The sequence below is a fragment of the Boleophthalmus pectinirostris genome, unplaced genomic scaffold (genome assembly GCF_026225935.1).
Source record: "Boleophthalmus pectinirostris isolate CB_2022bp ecotype Guang Dong unplaced genomic scaffold, ASM2622593v1 HiC_scaffold_1, whole genome shotgun sequence".
NCBI classification, from domain to species: Eukaryota; Metazoa; Chordata; class Actinopteri; order Gobiiformes; family Gobiidae; genus Boleophthalmus; species Boleophthalmus pectinirostris.
Genome location: NW_026570970.1, coordinates 10145835 through 10159871, shown reverse-complemented (window position 1 = coordinate 10159871; position 14037 = coordinate 10145835).

Genomic DNA, 14037 nt, shown 5'->3' with positions numbered 1-14037 from the left:
GAACTCAGTTTCAAGCGGATCAGACAAAGTTTTGCAGAAGTGTGTATCCTGGGTCTCGAGGGAGTTGTTTTTCACAATTTTTCCATTCTTAAAATAAAAATCTACAGAGGGTGTTTGACATAAAACAGCCCAAAGTAATTTTACATCCATTGTCCAAGTGGCATGTGCTACCATTATAGAAAAACAGATGCAGTATGCGGCCAAACCAGAAACATATGCTCACATTTTATATTTGTACAGCGTCGTAATGGTCGCTCGTACATGTACCCGGCCTCTTAATAGTAGTCAGTTTAACTTATGTCTTAAAAGTGCACAATGTAACTTTTGTGGTGAAGGGTCCGACCGCTGCTTGTCTCTATGGAGATGCTATTGCTTTCCCTGCAATGTTCCACGGTATGTCATTTAACTCAATGGAGACAAGCAAGTGAGATCTATGTAGAGGCAAGTTCACGCAAAGTAAGAAGGCATGTTTTTTTAATGTACTTTTTTTTTTCTTTTTTTAAGCAATTTTGCATTATAGACAGTGTTGGGGAGTAACGGATTACATGTACTGGCGTTACGTAATCAGAGTACAAATTATGAGTAACTGTATTCAGTTACAGTTACTGTTTCAATGCGTGGTAATTGGATTACAGTTACTTTGTTGACATAAATGGATTTCACGGTGGTATTTTCCTGTTTTCACATTTTGGGGCCCTTTAGTTTTTCTCAGTAATTCCACTCATTGCCGGACACTAAACCAGGTCTAAACCAGGTCTAAACCAGGTCTAAACCCAGGTCTAAACAGGTCTAAACCAGGTCTAAACCCAGGTCTAAAACAGGATTTAACAGGTCTAAACCCAGGTCTAAAACAGGATTTAACAGGTCTAAACCAGGTCTAAACCAGGTCTAAACCCAGGTCTAAAACAGGATTTAACAGGACTAAACCAGGTCTAAAACCAGGTCTAACCAGGTCTAGAACCAGGTCTAAACTAGGTCTAAACCAGGTCTAAAACAGGATTTAACAGGACTAAACCATGCTGTGCGTACCGTGTCTCCTCCTCTTCTATCAATAATATTTTTAAAGACTCGGCCTTTTCATTGTCTTTTAACAGACAAAACATCTTACGTTAAGATATCTTAGTCTTTCCTTCTCTACAGCAAATCCAAGTAATCCAAAGTATTCAGATTACATTACTCACCTTAAGTAACTTAATGGATTCTGTTACAAACTACATTTTGGGGTCTGTATTCTGTAGGGGAATACATTTTAAAAGTAACCTTCCCAACCCATGTTTAACCAAATTACCGTATTTTCCGGGCTATTAGGCGCTCTGGATTATAAGGCGCACTGTCATTAAATGGTCTATTTTCTAACTTTTTTCACAAATAAACCGCACCGGACTTTATAGGAAACACAGCAGTTCGATGGGTCAGTAGGACTTTGTTTGGCACGTTCACGGTGACTCTGGGCTTTGTTCAGTTGTGGCGTGTAGGGAGGGTGTGTCTGGGTCCGCTGGATTGTCGGCGTGTTCGCAGTGACTCAGTTGTTCAGTTGTGTCTAGAAGTGGCACATTGCACTCGCTTTTTCGGTTCTTTCCTCCGTTCCGTTCCTCGTCGGCGTGGAGTGATGATTGTGGCCGCGGGTGTTTTTCGCCGCGCAGTCACTGTCTGCTCCGTGCGTGTTTGCGGCTTTGTAGTTTACTGAAGTCGTGCTGGGACACCCGAGTGGATTCGTGTATAGGGCGCTCTGGATTGTGGGGCGCGCGGTCGTTTTTTTGATGGGGTTGGAGGCTTAAGAGCACGTCTAATAGCCCGGAAAATACTTTTTTTGTTGTTGTTGTTTGTTTTTTTTATTGAGGGGTTGTTGGTTTAACTCTTTAACTCTTGACTTCAAACTTCAAATGAACTGTCTGAAATGAACTGTGTGTAAAGTGAGTGTGCTGGTGTTATGTACTTTTGTGTGATTGTTGTTGTACTTTTCCCCGTACAGTAGATGATTTCACATCAATCTGCCGAGGGACTGAAGAAGGAAATCAGTCACGTCGGCTATAATCTTAACATATTTACATTTTAAGTGTTCATTAATATGTGCTGTCCCTTTACAAATAAGAATAAGAAAATCCTCCGACCCAAAAGTTACACAGTGCAACTTTAATATGACAGTAGATCAGTGTGTTGAATTATACTACCAGCCAAAATTTGGACTCGCAATCTCATGTATTGTTTTTTTTTTATATATATATTTGCTACTTTGTACTTTTGATATACATACAGAAGTCATCAAATACATGAAGTAAGATGTACAGAATCATGTAGCAAAGGAAAGACTAAGGCGCAATATCAGTAATGTTGAATTCTCTCGTCTATTTTCATACATAATATTATACGGATTATAAGGCGCATGAAGCGAAACAAATGGACGACACTTGAGACTGATCCCTTAGCCCAGGCATCCACGATCCATTGGCAGACCGTGGCGTAATTCTTCCGGCGTTGCCTCCCTGTCTCGGTGAATGAGTATTATGAATGTGAATGTGGGTGGATAATTTAAGTTTGTTTTATTTCCTATGAGGACGACTCAAATATACATTGAGTAATAATGTGTTTAATGCAGCTTTGCGCACATTTGTTTACGTTTTACAGAAATGAAACCGCTCACTCCTTGTGCACTGATGTGGTCAGCTTCTGTCAGACTAAAGGACATGACTTTGTGAGGTTCCTGACTACAGTAGCACTAATGCTCCGACAATCCATCAAGCAGTGCGGCTTCGTAGTTTACCAAAGTCTTACTAAAACATTTTGACAGATTTCTGAGCACCGTGTACCACATAAAATTGGTTCGAGGTCAGTAAACACAACTAGAATTAATACATAAGGCGCACCGAATTATAAGGCGCGCTGTAGATTTTTGAGAAAAGTAAAGGATTGTGCACCTTAGAGTCCTGAAAAATAATCATATTTTAATTTTTATAACCAAATTCTCAAACTAGCCACTCTTTGCTTTGTTGAAAAATATTTTGTGGAGATATTCACTTTTTTTTTTTTTACTAAATAATTCCATTTATCTTGCGTCATACATTTGATGTCTTCTGTGTGCATTTCAAATCTAGAAAGTAGTAAACATGTAGAAAATAAAACACTGAATGAGAAGGTGAGACCAAACTCTTAACTATTTCAACCAGGATCACTGTGATTTCTGTTCATCACTTTAGCCAATTACAACTTGACCCACTTATTTTTTTTTTCTGCATTAGCTTCATGCTGCAACCTCTTTAAACTACTTGTCCTGAGAAGAAAACAACACCATTCTTTATCCAACCTGCTTCAGTCGCGGTGCCAAATACGGAACCACGGCCCTGCTCTATGGGTTTTGACCTTTGTTCTGCCCAGCGCTGGTTTTACATGTGGACAGTCTCCCAGGCAGCACTGCTCCTGCCAAACCAGCGAATCAATGTTGGAACAAAGAAAACCGCCCCGCTGAGCTGCCACCACACATTAGCGGCACCCTTTCACTCACGTCAAATTTGGGGTGACGCAAGGCTCGGCACCGGGCCTGCTCGAATTTCTCAGAATTTTGGATGTGAGTGGTAAAAGTCCCTTCAAAAATACATAAATAGTTTGATCCGAGAGTGCTACCAGTTCTTTAAAGGCGCTGCAACTCATTTTTATTTTAACATGCTTTATCGTCGGTTTAAAATGTAGTTCTAACAACAACTAGCATGTTAACAGCGGACATATTTTGACCTCAAGAGCTGCTTATAATATATCTGTACCCGTTAAGTAAATGCGGTAAATTGTGAGAAAATGAAATGCGATGTTTTCTTACGGTAATGCAGGCAAATCTGTTCAAAACAACAATGTTAGTTTAAGATTAGTGTCGAGTATTAACTTAATCTTTATCCCGCACATCTCAACCTAAGTGGCATTTTTATCCCTAGATGGGTCAACTTACGAAAGGTCACAGGGGCCTATGGGAAAATGTTACTTTTTCAGGTCTTTTGGATTTAAAACAATAACATTGAACACTGAAGAAAAGTAAACCTGTAAAAGAAATCTGGGGTGCTGCAGGGCTCGACACTTGGCCCGCTCAGGTTTATATAAATGTTTATTAAAGACATCACAGTCACATTAGACAGGTCAATTTTTTTTAAATTTATTTTTATTTTATTAATTTATTTATTTTTAATTTTAATTTTTTTAATGTATTTTTATTGGTTTTATTTATTTATTGCTATTCTATGATTTTGCGCTTATTTTATTTTACTGGTTTTATTATTTTAAGACTAGTATGATTATTTTAGTAGTTTATTTTATCATTTTATTATTGTTATTATGTATTATATTTGTGCAGCACTTTGGAAACTGTTTGTGAAATGTGCATTTGTTTTTGAGCAAATGCAAGTTTTCAACACATGTCCGTAGATCAAATATAAGCTACATGCAGAGTGTTTCTCAGAGTATTGGGTAAACGCAGCATTCAAATTCCATTCAAAAATAGATAACTAGTACAAACCTTGGTTAAAGTTATTTATCTATTTGAATAAATGTATGTTGAATTTTTATCAAATGAAATCAAATGCAATGTTATCTCAGGAGAATGCAAGTAAATCAGTTTAAAACAAAGTCATTTTAAGTATTTTAAGTATTACTGTAAGTTAATCCTTTTTTTTTCACACTCTTAACATTAGGCACACGTTGAATGAGTTAAGTCAAAAGCTTGTGGATTTGCTCACAGTCTGTCAGGTTCAGTCTTTTTTTCATTTAAAGTTTAACCCTGAACACTCAAAACTGTGCAGACCAGTTAAGTTTGGTTTTTGCCATAATCAGATGCAATATGGGACCCTCACACGTTGTGTTTTCAAAGTTCTCACTGAGTTTGGAAAGAAGAAATGAAAGGAAGTGTGGGTGCAAATGTGATGCATTCTTTTGTGACACAATCATTTGTAAAATTGTAATTACTGTCACCAGAGCAATGGCTGTCATTAGCTTGCATAAGCAGGCTTAAATATCAAATATCATCCATAACTTTAGGAAATGACCCATAATGTCCAAAATTATAATAATTTCCAAAAACATCTGAAGCTTATTCTGCTTTTCACCTACACTTCTTCAGACTTATAATAGTTGCTCCTGTAAAATTACTGCTACATCAACCAAAAGTATATATAAAACAAAAAAATGTATAAAATTGTATTTATTACAGTGCACGTTTCTTTCCCAAGGTCACGTGTTTTAGCACAATTCTCCAGCGACTTGACTAACAATGTAGGAATTTAAAGCTTAAGGATTTTGGTGGTCGTGAATAGGCATTTAGTCTGAACAACAGAATTGTGTAACTGTCCATAATATCAACTCTGGATGGAGTTAATCTGCCCGCCATGTTTGTGGGAAACTGTTTTCTTTTAGATATTTGCTCAGTACAGTCCCACGTGCTATTACACTAAGATTGTATGCACTGATATTTGTGTAGAAAAGTAAAAGCAGATCAGTTATTACACATTTTGAACCATTTTGCTTTGTAAATAGTGACTGAAACTAAGCACCGAAACTCATTTTGTACGTCATTTTAAGAGTTTAAAACAATAAAAGGTATGTAGAAAAGTAAAAGCAGATCAGCTAATAGTAAAAAAAGGCCGTTATTACACATTTTAAACCATTTTGCTTTATAAATAGTGACGTGTATTTTGGAAAAAGGAAAAAAGTCATTGCGCAAAATCAACTTTTAGAGTTATAAAATTGTTCCCTAATCTAAAAGATGACTGAAACTCATTTTAAGAGTTTAAAACAATAAAAGGTATGTAGAAAAGTAAAAGCAGATCAGCTAAAGGCAAAAAAGACTGTTATTACACATTTTAAACCATTTAAACTATTTTGCTTTGTAAATAGTGACGTGAATTTTTGAAACTTTTTAGAGTTAGGATATTGTTCCGTACTGTAAAAGATGTCTGAAACTAAGCACTAAAACTTTTTTTTTTTACGCCATTTTAAAAGTTTTAAACAATAAAAGACATGTAGAAAAGTAAAAGCAGATCAGCTAAAGGCAAAAAAGGCTGTTATTACACATTTTAAACTAGTTTGCTTTGTAACTTTTTAGAGTTAGGGAATAATATTGTTCCCTTATCTATAGAAACTGAGCACTGAAACTAATTTTTACATCATTTAAAAAGTTTAAAACAATAAAAGGTATGTAGAAAAGTAAACGCAGATCAGCTGTTATTACACATTTTAAACTAGTTTGCTTTCTAAATAGTTACGTGTATTTTTGAAAAAGGAAAAAAATCATTGTGCAAAATCAATTACAATATTGTTCCCTACTGTAAAAGATGATTGAAACTAAGCACTGAAGCTGATTTTTTACGTCATTTTAAAACAATAAAAGTTCGCACGTTGATCTAAATAAATTAGGCGTTAGCAATTATTACCTCATAGAAGTGTAATATCCGGTTGAAATCCATCTGAGAAAATCATTATCAATTGTCTTTTACAAACGCCAGCGTAATGAAACTCGGAAATCACCTCTTCTTACGTCTACAACTCCCCGAATCATTTTCTCGCATTGTAAATAGGTTTATGATCGCCCCCCTTCTCCCCGAGCAGGAAACCTTAGACACAATCATCTCTGTTCTCGATACAGCGCCTGCCTCTCGTGCCACAGAACAGCCATTGTGCCCTACCTGCTCTTTAACATAAACAAGCCGCCCGATAGAGAATAGATTGTTTATTCATCTCCTCTAGCATGACGTAGCACTGTGGACTCTTTTGGCAGCCCGACTCAAAGGGTAATCTCGTGAAATAACATTGAGGGATTAGCGCTAATGTGAGGTTATGGCGAGCACAGTGCGGCGTCTGTCATCGCCAACGCCACGAGATGCACACTGTTATTATGAGAATGATAGAGATCTTAGTTTGGATACTGCAGAAAGAGAGTCTTTAATATAAGGGATTGTAAACTGATCTCCACTGTAGAAACCGGTGCCGAGGTATAAAAGTTAGAGTGGCTTCATGTGACTTTGTGGTGACGTGTTTATACTGGGAAGAGTGCGTTTAAAAGGTCCATATTAACCTATTTTCTGATCTAAAACATCAAAAACCTACAATTCTCCACTGTGTTTTTAAACGAATCCGTGTATTATTCGTTCATTCATTTTTCAAAATAAAACAAAAAATAAGAAAACGAAAAAAAAAAAGTATTTTCTTCATTATTTGTCTTCAAAATCAAAATGAAAAAACGGATAATGATTATTTTTTTCAGTTTTTGATGTTGTGTTTAAATTAGTAATGGAAAAAAAATTATAATGGGTGTTTTCCATTTCCGTGACTTAAACTGTGATGCCGGACTTTTGCGCCGCATACGGACTGAACCAGGAATGAACCAGGACTGAGTGTCGGGACGGGCCCGGAAGTGCGCCCGCGTAGACTGTCGAGTGATCAGGACTGAGATCAGGATCAGACCGGGATCGAAACCAGAACCAGACAAGGACCATACCAGGACTGAGACCAGGACCAGACTGGGACCAGACTGAGGTTGGGGCCGGGACCGAGACTGGAACCAGACAAGGACCAGACCGGGACTGAGAACAGGACTGAGAGTGGAACCGGACCAGACTGAGACTGGGACCGGGACCGAGAACGGGACCGGGACTGAGAACGGGAACGGAACTGAGTGGAGCCAGACCGGGACTGAGACCGGGACTGAGACCGGGACTGAGACCGGGACTGAGACCGGGACTGAGACCGGGACTGAGACCGGGACTGAGACCAGTTTAGTCCTGGTTTAGTTCTGGTGTAGTTCTGTTTTAATCCTGGAGTTTTGGAGTTTAAATCATGGAAGGAAACGTCCGTCATCCATTTTTTCCATAATTCATTTAACCACAAAATTAAAAACTTAAAAAAAAAACTAATCGTTATCTGTTTTTTCATTTTGGATTTGGAGACAAATAATGACGAAAAAATAGTTGTTTTTTTTATTTTCTTATTTTTGGTTTTATTTTGAAAAACAAATCAACAAATGATACACAGATTTAAACTCCTACACCTTCACCAGAATCATTTGGGTAATTTCAGCTCTGAATTTGCCTGTTTCTGTGATACAAAAGGTAAAAGATTGCTTCTAACTTGAAAACTACAGCTTCATGACATCACAAGGTGGAACGAAGCAATTTGAGCATTGGAGATGTAAAGAGACTAATAATCAAGGGTTACTGAAACGTGTGAATGAACAAAGGAAAGGAAAGGCAAGGCAAGTTTATTTGTATAGCACAATCCGTACACAAAGTAATTCAAAGTGCTTCAAAGAATAAGTCAGACGTTAAAATCACAATACAAACAAATCAAAATGTAAATAATCATAGTAAAATAAACAATAAAAGAAAAAAGAGAAGAGTGCAGAATGAAAACCCTTCAGTCATATGCAGCTAAACAGATCTGATTTGAGCCTGGATTTAAACAGAGTCAAAACTGTCTCACATGTTCAGGAAGACTGCTCCAGGTTTTAGATGCGTAAAACTGAAACTCTAACTCTGCATGTTTAGTCTTGGTTTAGTCCTGGTTTAATCCTGGTTTAGTCCTGACTCTGGGCACCAGCAGGAGGTCAGTCCCTGAGGTCCTTGGAGCGTGAGATGGTTCATATGGATCTAACATGTCAGAGATGTACTTTTTGGTGCTAGGCCATGGAGAGACAAGTGTTGGGAGTAACATGTTGTAAAAGTAACAAATTTACTGTAATGCATTACTTTTTGCTGTAACGCAGTATTGTAAGACATTACAGGGAAAAAAATGGTAATATTTTACTTGGTGCAAATGTCAGATTTGCACGTTACAATACATTTTTAACCTGGATTGAAGTGGTGTGTTTTTTTGTTTTTCTTCATACAAATTCGCTAAAATCACCACGATATCAGCAGAGGTGAAACGCCATTGTTACAGTTCCGAGTGCCGGGACGGGCCCGGAGGTGCGCCCACGTAGACCGTCAGGTAACCGCCGGCGAAAGGACCAGTGTAGAATTCCGCGCTCCACGGGGCTAAAGCAGCTGACACCAAATCGGGCTTTGCGGACACTCTGCACCACAGGCTCGGGGTTCTCTCTAGGTTTTCCTAGATTCCGAGTACTAGTCCAAGATTAGTCCTGGATTGGTCCTGGTTTAGACCTGTTTTAAACCTGTTTTAGACCTGGTTTAGTTATGGTTTAGACTTAGTTAGGCCTGGTTTAGTCATAGTTAGGCCTGGTTTAGTCGTGGTTTAGACCTGGTTTAGCTTTAGTTCAGTTTTGGTTTAGTCTTGGTTCAGTCATTTGTTCAGTCCTTTGTTCAGTCCCCGGTTCAGTCCCGGTTTACTCCTGGTTCAGCCCGTACATGCCGCAAAAGTTCGGCATCTTCGCTCGCTGACTGTTGTTTGACGATCAGCGACAGTTATTTTAGTGAGAGTAAATTAAAGTGCTGCAATAGTCGTGTAATGTTTTACAATTTTATTACAGTAATATTGTAATGTAATGAATTACTTTAACACATTACAGTTTTGAAGTAACTTGTTCAACAGTGGGAGAGACTTGTACATAAACAGAGCCGCTTTAAAGGTGCACTGAGTAACCTTACATTTATTAAATTACAGGTGGTTTTATAGTTCAGTCTTTACTTAAAATTTGAAAACATTACAAGTACGAGAGCACCTTCTAGCGGCCCCAGCAACTCGAATTGGGCAACACTGCTTTAAGGCCCATATTATACAACTACGCTTTAACATTTTTTTGAGCGGTATTTTATTTTAAACCGCTCTAGTTATAACAGCTTTAGTTTAGAGTTATTCCGAAGTTTTTGCTAAATGACCATCTTGTCTTGTCAACGAAAAAACTCGCTTCAAAGGATTTCTGAGCTTTATTAAGTCGTATGTGAATCATCTAGACAACTTGATTAAAGAACTGTTTACATTTTGAGCTTTTAGCCAACATCGTATATTTAAAAAACCTTACGTAAATGTCCCTTGTCACAAACTAAAACTAAAACTAACTGCCACTTTAATAACTGCAATGTGGAAGTTGACAAGAGACCTCATATACGCCTTCATTTCTCTAGACAGGATTTTTACAGCACCGTTTTAAATCTGTCAAAGTAGATCCAATAAATGACACAACACTTGAGTTTGAACACATTGTTTACCCATTGATCACACTCCATTTCACAACACACATCTCTCCATTTGAAATATGAGCGTAACTGTGACACCATGTATGAGACAGAGGAAAAATCCCAAGTGTTCCCAACAAGGCCGGGTTTGTCCAAAAAACCTCAAACCCAATAAAACGTATTAGGCGAGACTAAATGAAAATGTTAAAGGAAATGTTATGGTGTTTCCTGATCTGTTGTAATTAGGGATGTAACAATAACCAAAATATCGTGATATCGGATCGTCAAAAGTGTCTAAGTAATATCGTGGTCGAATTACAAGTTCCTTTGCTTAAATACATGGTTTTACAGTAGCAACAGCTTATAAACATCGAACACTACATATCCCATGATTCATTTCAGCGCAGATAACATGAAGAGAGATGTTTTTTACTTGAGTTTTTGAGATTATGACGGAAATAATTCACACCAAAATCTTGTCAAGGTATTTTAAAAGCAGAAACGTGTTCTTATCTACAGTTATACTAACCTCTCCAAAATATCACAATGAAAAGCGAACTGTGAGACGCGTATCGTGATAACATCCTATCCTCACATCCCTAGTTGTAATGTTGTTTCTGCAACTTAAACATACTTGGGGTTTTGATTTGGTTCTTTCAAATGTAGGAGGTAAGGAGGTAACAAGTTCAGTTCAGTTTCGTTACCAATTTTGATAATATGGTGTTAAGTATCCGCTGATCCCCGATATCAACCGATAACACTGTGAACTACCACAACACTAACACAACTAATATACCGTATTTTTCAGACTGTAAGAGGCACTTAAAATCCTTTTAATTTTCTCAAAAATCGACTCTGTGTGCCTTATAATCCGATGCACCTTGTGTATTAATTCTGGTTGTGTTTAATGACCTCGAACTGTTTTTATGTGGTACACGGCACTCAAAAATCTGTCACTGTTTTAGTACAACTTTGGTAAACTACGAAGCTGCACCGCTTGATGGATTGTTGGAACATTATGGCTACTGTAGTCAGGAGCCTCGTGGAGTAAAGGGTGAAGTATAGTTCTGCGTCGACTCAATGCACACTGCCGCTATCACCTTGTCGCCGTGGTTTTAGATTTTTTTTACCTGTATGCTCTGTATAAAAGACTATATTGTGTTGCATTTATGACATCAATGAAATACTACAGAGAATATGTGTCCATTCATATATACAGTCTATGCATATGACCTGCAGACTTATAATCTCTGAAAAGTTTCACATGAACCATGTCCAAGGCGATAGAAGCACAGAACAGACTCACCATCAGCAGCACACCCCTCTGTCACAGAAAGAACACATATAATCCACTGAGCCGTGTCCTTTACTTTACTTTTTTTGGGCGCTTATAGTTTATGCAAATTAGCCATGTGGTTTTAAGTTTTGTTTGTGTAGAATGTAAACATATGTGCGCAAAGCTGCATTAAACACATTATTACTTAATGTATATTTGAGTCGTCCTCGTGGGAAATAAACTAAAACTAAATGACCAAGGCACACTGGGTGAATTACACCATGATCTGCCAATGGATCGTGGACGCCCGGGCTAAGGATCAGTCTCAAGTGTCGTGCGTTTGTTTCGCTTGTTGCGCCTTATAATCCGGTGCACCTTACGTATGAAAATAGACTAGAGAATTCAACATTATTGATATTGCCCCTTATAATCTGGTGCACCTTATAGTCCGAAAAATACGGTAAATAAAATGGCTCCATGTGCTGAGTAGATGTTATTTATTCTTTTAAGTAATCACAAAAAGCTGTTCTGTGATTCAGTTCAAACATTAGACTTTCTTGGCCATCTACGACCAATGTATATGTCCAACCAGAATATTGGCTGAACTCATATTTGGAAACCGATATCCGATCCAGCAAATTTTTCACCATTGGCTCCAATATCCGAACGTTCTAACACAGTTTAAAGCTTACAAGAGTCAATTCTGGGTAATATGGGACTTTGTGGAGCACTTTACTGTGAAATATATGGCCCTTTTCACCTAAGTTCCCATTGTTCCTGTGCCAGTGCCAAAGCTATGTAAACAGCTATTACAAAATTACAATCTGTAACCCAAACATTACGGCCTGGATTCAACCGCTGGAGTAAATGTACAGAACGGTCCTATGACGTGATGTGGCTACGAAAAGCTTACTGTGGGATTCTCTCTTCTGCTACTGTAAACACTCTCCAGAAAAGATGAACATTTTAGCATAGACCGTAGATTTGCTAATATGATGAGGTCAGACATATTAGCACGAAATGCGTCTTGGGTGGTTCAAGCTTCAGAAATCGTGTGTTTTGGAGCTGAAGATCTTTCCATATTTGGGACCTCGTAAAGCTATTGAGAACACATAATCTTTGGTAACAGATTTTAGATTTTCTTTTGAGTAAGGTATTATTGTTGGGCTCAGAAACTCTTATTCTCAAAGTCTTAACTGTGCTGGATGTTTTCACTGTATATTTTGTAATAGATTAAACTAAACGGATAATCCAATACTCTTGACAGACATGGAGTTTGAATGCTCACCTTTGAGGTTTCCCAAATAAACCCAAAACATACACAGAAGATTTATCCTACAGCCAGGTGGTTTCTGGGAGCAGCAGGTTGTCTCAGCAGCAGTGAAGGATGGGTCAAATGTAACTAACGGACCTTAACTAACAATGGCTCCTGTTACGTGAGCACTTTAAATCTAGAAACTCTGTTATATAGAAATTGGATTCTTTACTTTTCTGTGTTAGGCTAAATCACCGGGTTGTTCTTGTAATCCCTCATGATGCAATGGATCCTAAATTTTAGGTGATCATAATAGGGGGCTTGGATTCTCCTGATCATCTAGCCTGATTCATCAGCCGGTTTCCACGTGAAGTGAAACCGTCTGACCTCACAGCATTAAGATTCGTTCGCGCGACGGTAGTAGACGGGTACTTTTTTTTTTACCCAGTCGCTGCTATTTGGTCGTGACGTATGTAATGCGCCGAATCCCGTAGGAAGAAGGGCAATAACGTCTTTCCCCTTGATAAAACTCACCAAACATTCTCTTTGTTCTGGCTTTAAATCCTCGATCTCAGGAATTGTTGCCAACACAGAATGTCTGTCTTCATCTACATCCATCTCGACTGCTTACTGTTTACTGTTGTGTTGTAACACAAAAGGGACCCAGACAGGTGCTTGAGTTTTAACGTCATGGCTTCACAGCTCTTCGCTGATTGGTCAGTGTACGGTCTACAATTTCTGGGGTTCTTCCAAACCGTCTAGTGTATTCTGATTCCTGACTTAGTCATTGGAGAGAAATGAAATTGAGTGGAGGCACTGGCCACTGATCTTCCCCATTCAATGGAAATCCATGAGAGACAGTTTTTAACTTCTGCAAATCATATTTAGAAAATAAATTTTGTCTTCTCTTTACTCTATTAATCTGACCTTTATCAGATTTCTGGAGTTAAAAACTATTAAAATGACATGTAAACAACAAAATCATCTGATTATTCTCAGATCAGTCTGTTCATCACCAAGTTCACAAACTCACGAGAATCCATCTTGATGCCGACAGGGTCCGACAGGTGGTGAGCAACCAATCACTTCACAGCATTGTGGTTTGTGATGAAGCCAAAGGTGAAGCGCCAAAACAAACCAAAACAAACCAAAACAAACATGACGACATCAGCTATGACGTACTTCAACCTACTTTCGCATCAATGCAGACGGAGGTATGAACATTGGGCATTGTTGAACAGAGACAATGTCTGTCTCTCAACTGGATGTAAAAAAAAGTTAGATTTTTCAGCTTGTTCTGTTGTTGTGGCAGTTCGACCATTCAGATTCCAATAGTCGTCATAACTCTGTGTTTTCCGATGTGTAGAACTCAATTCAGAGTGACACACAGATCAATCTGATGTAAG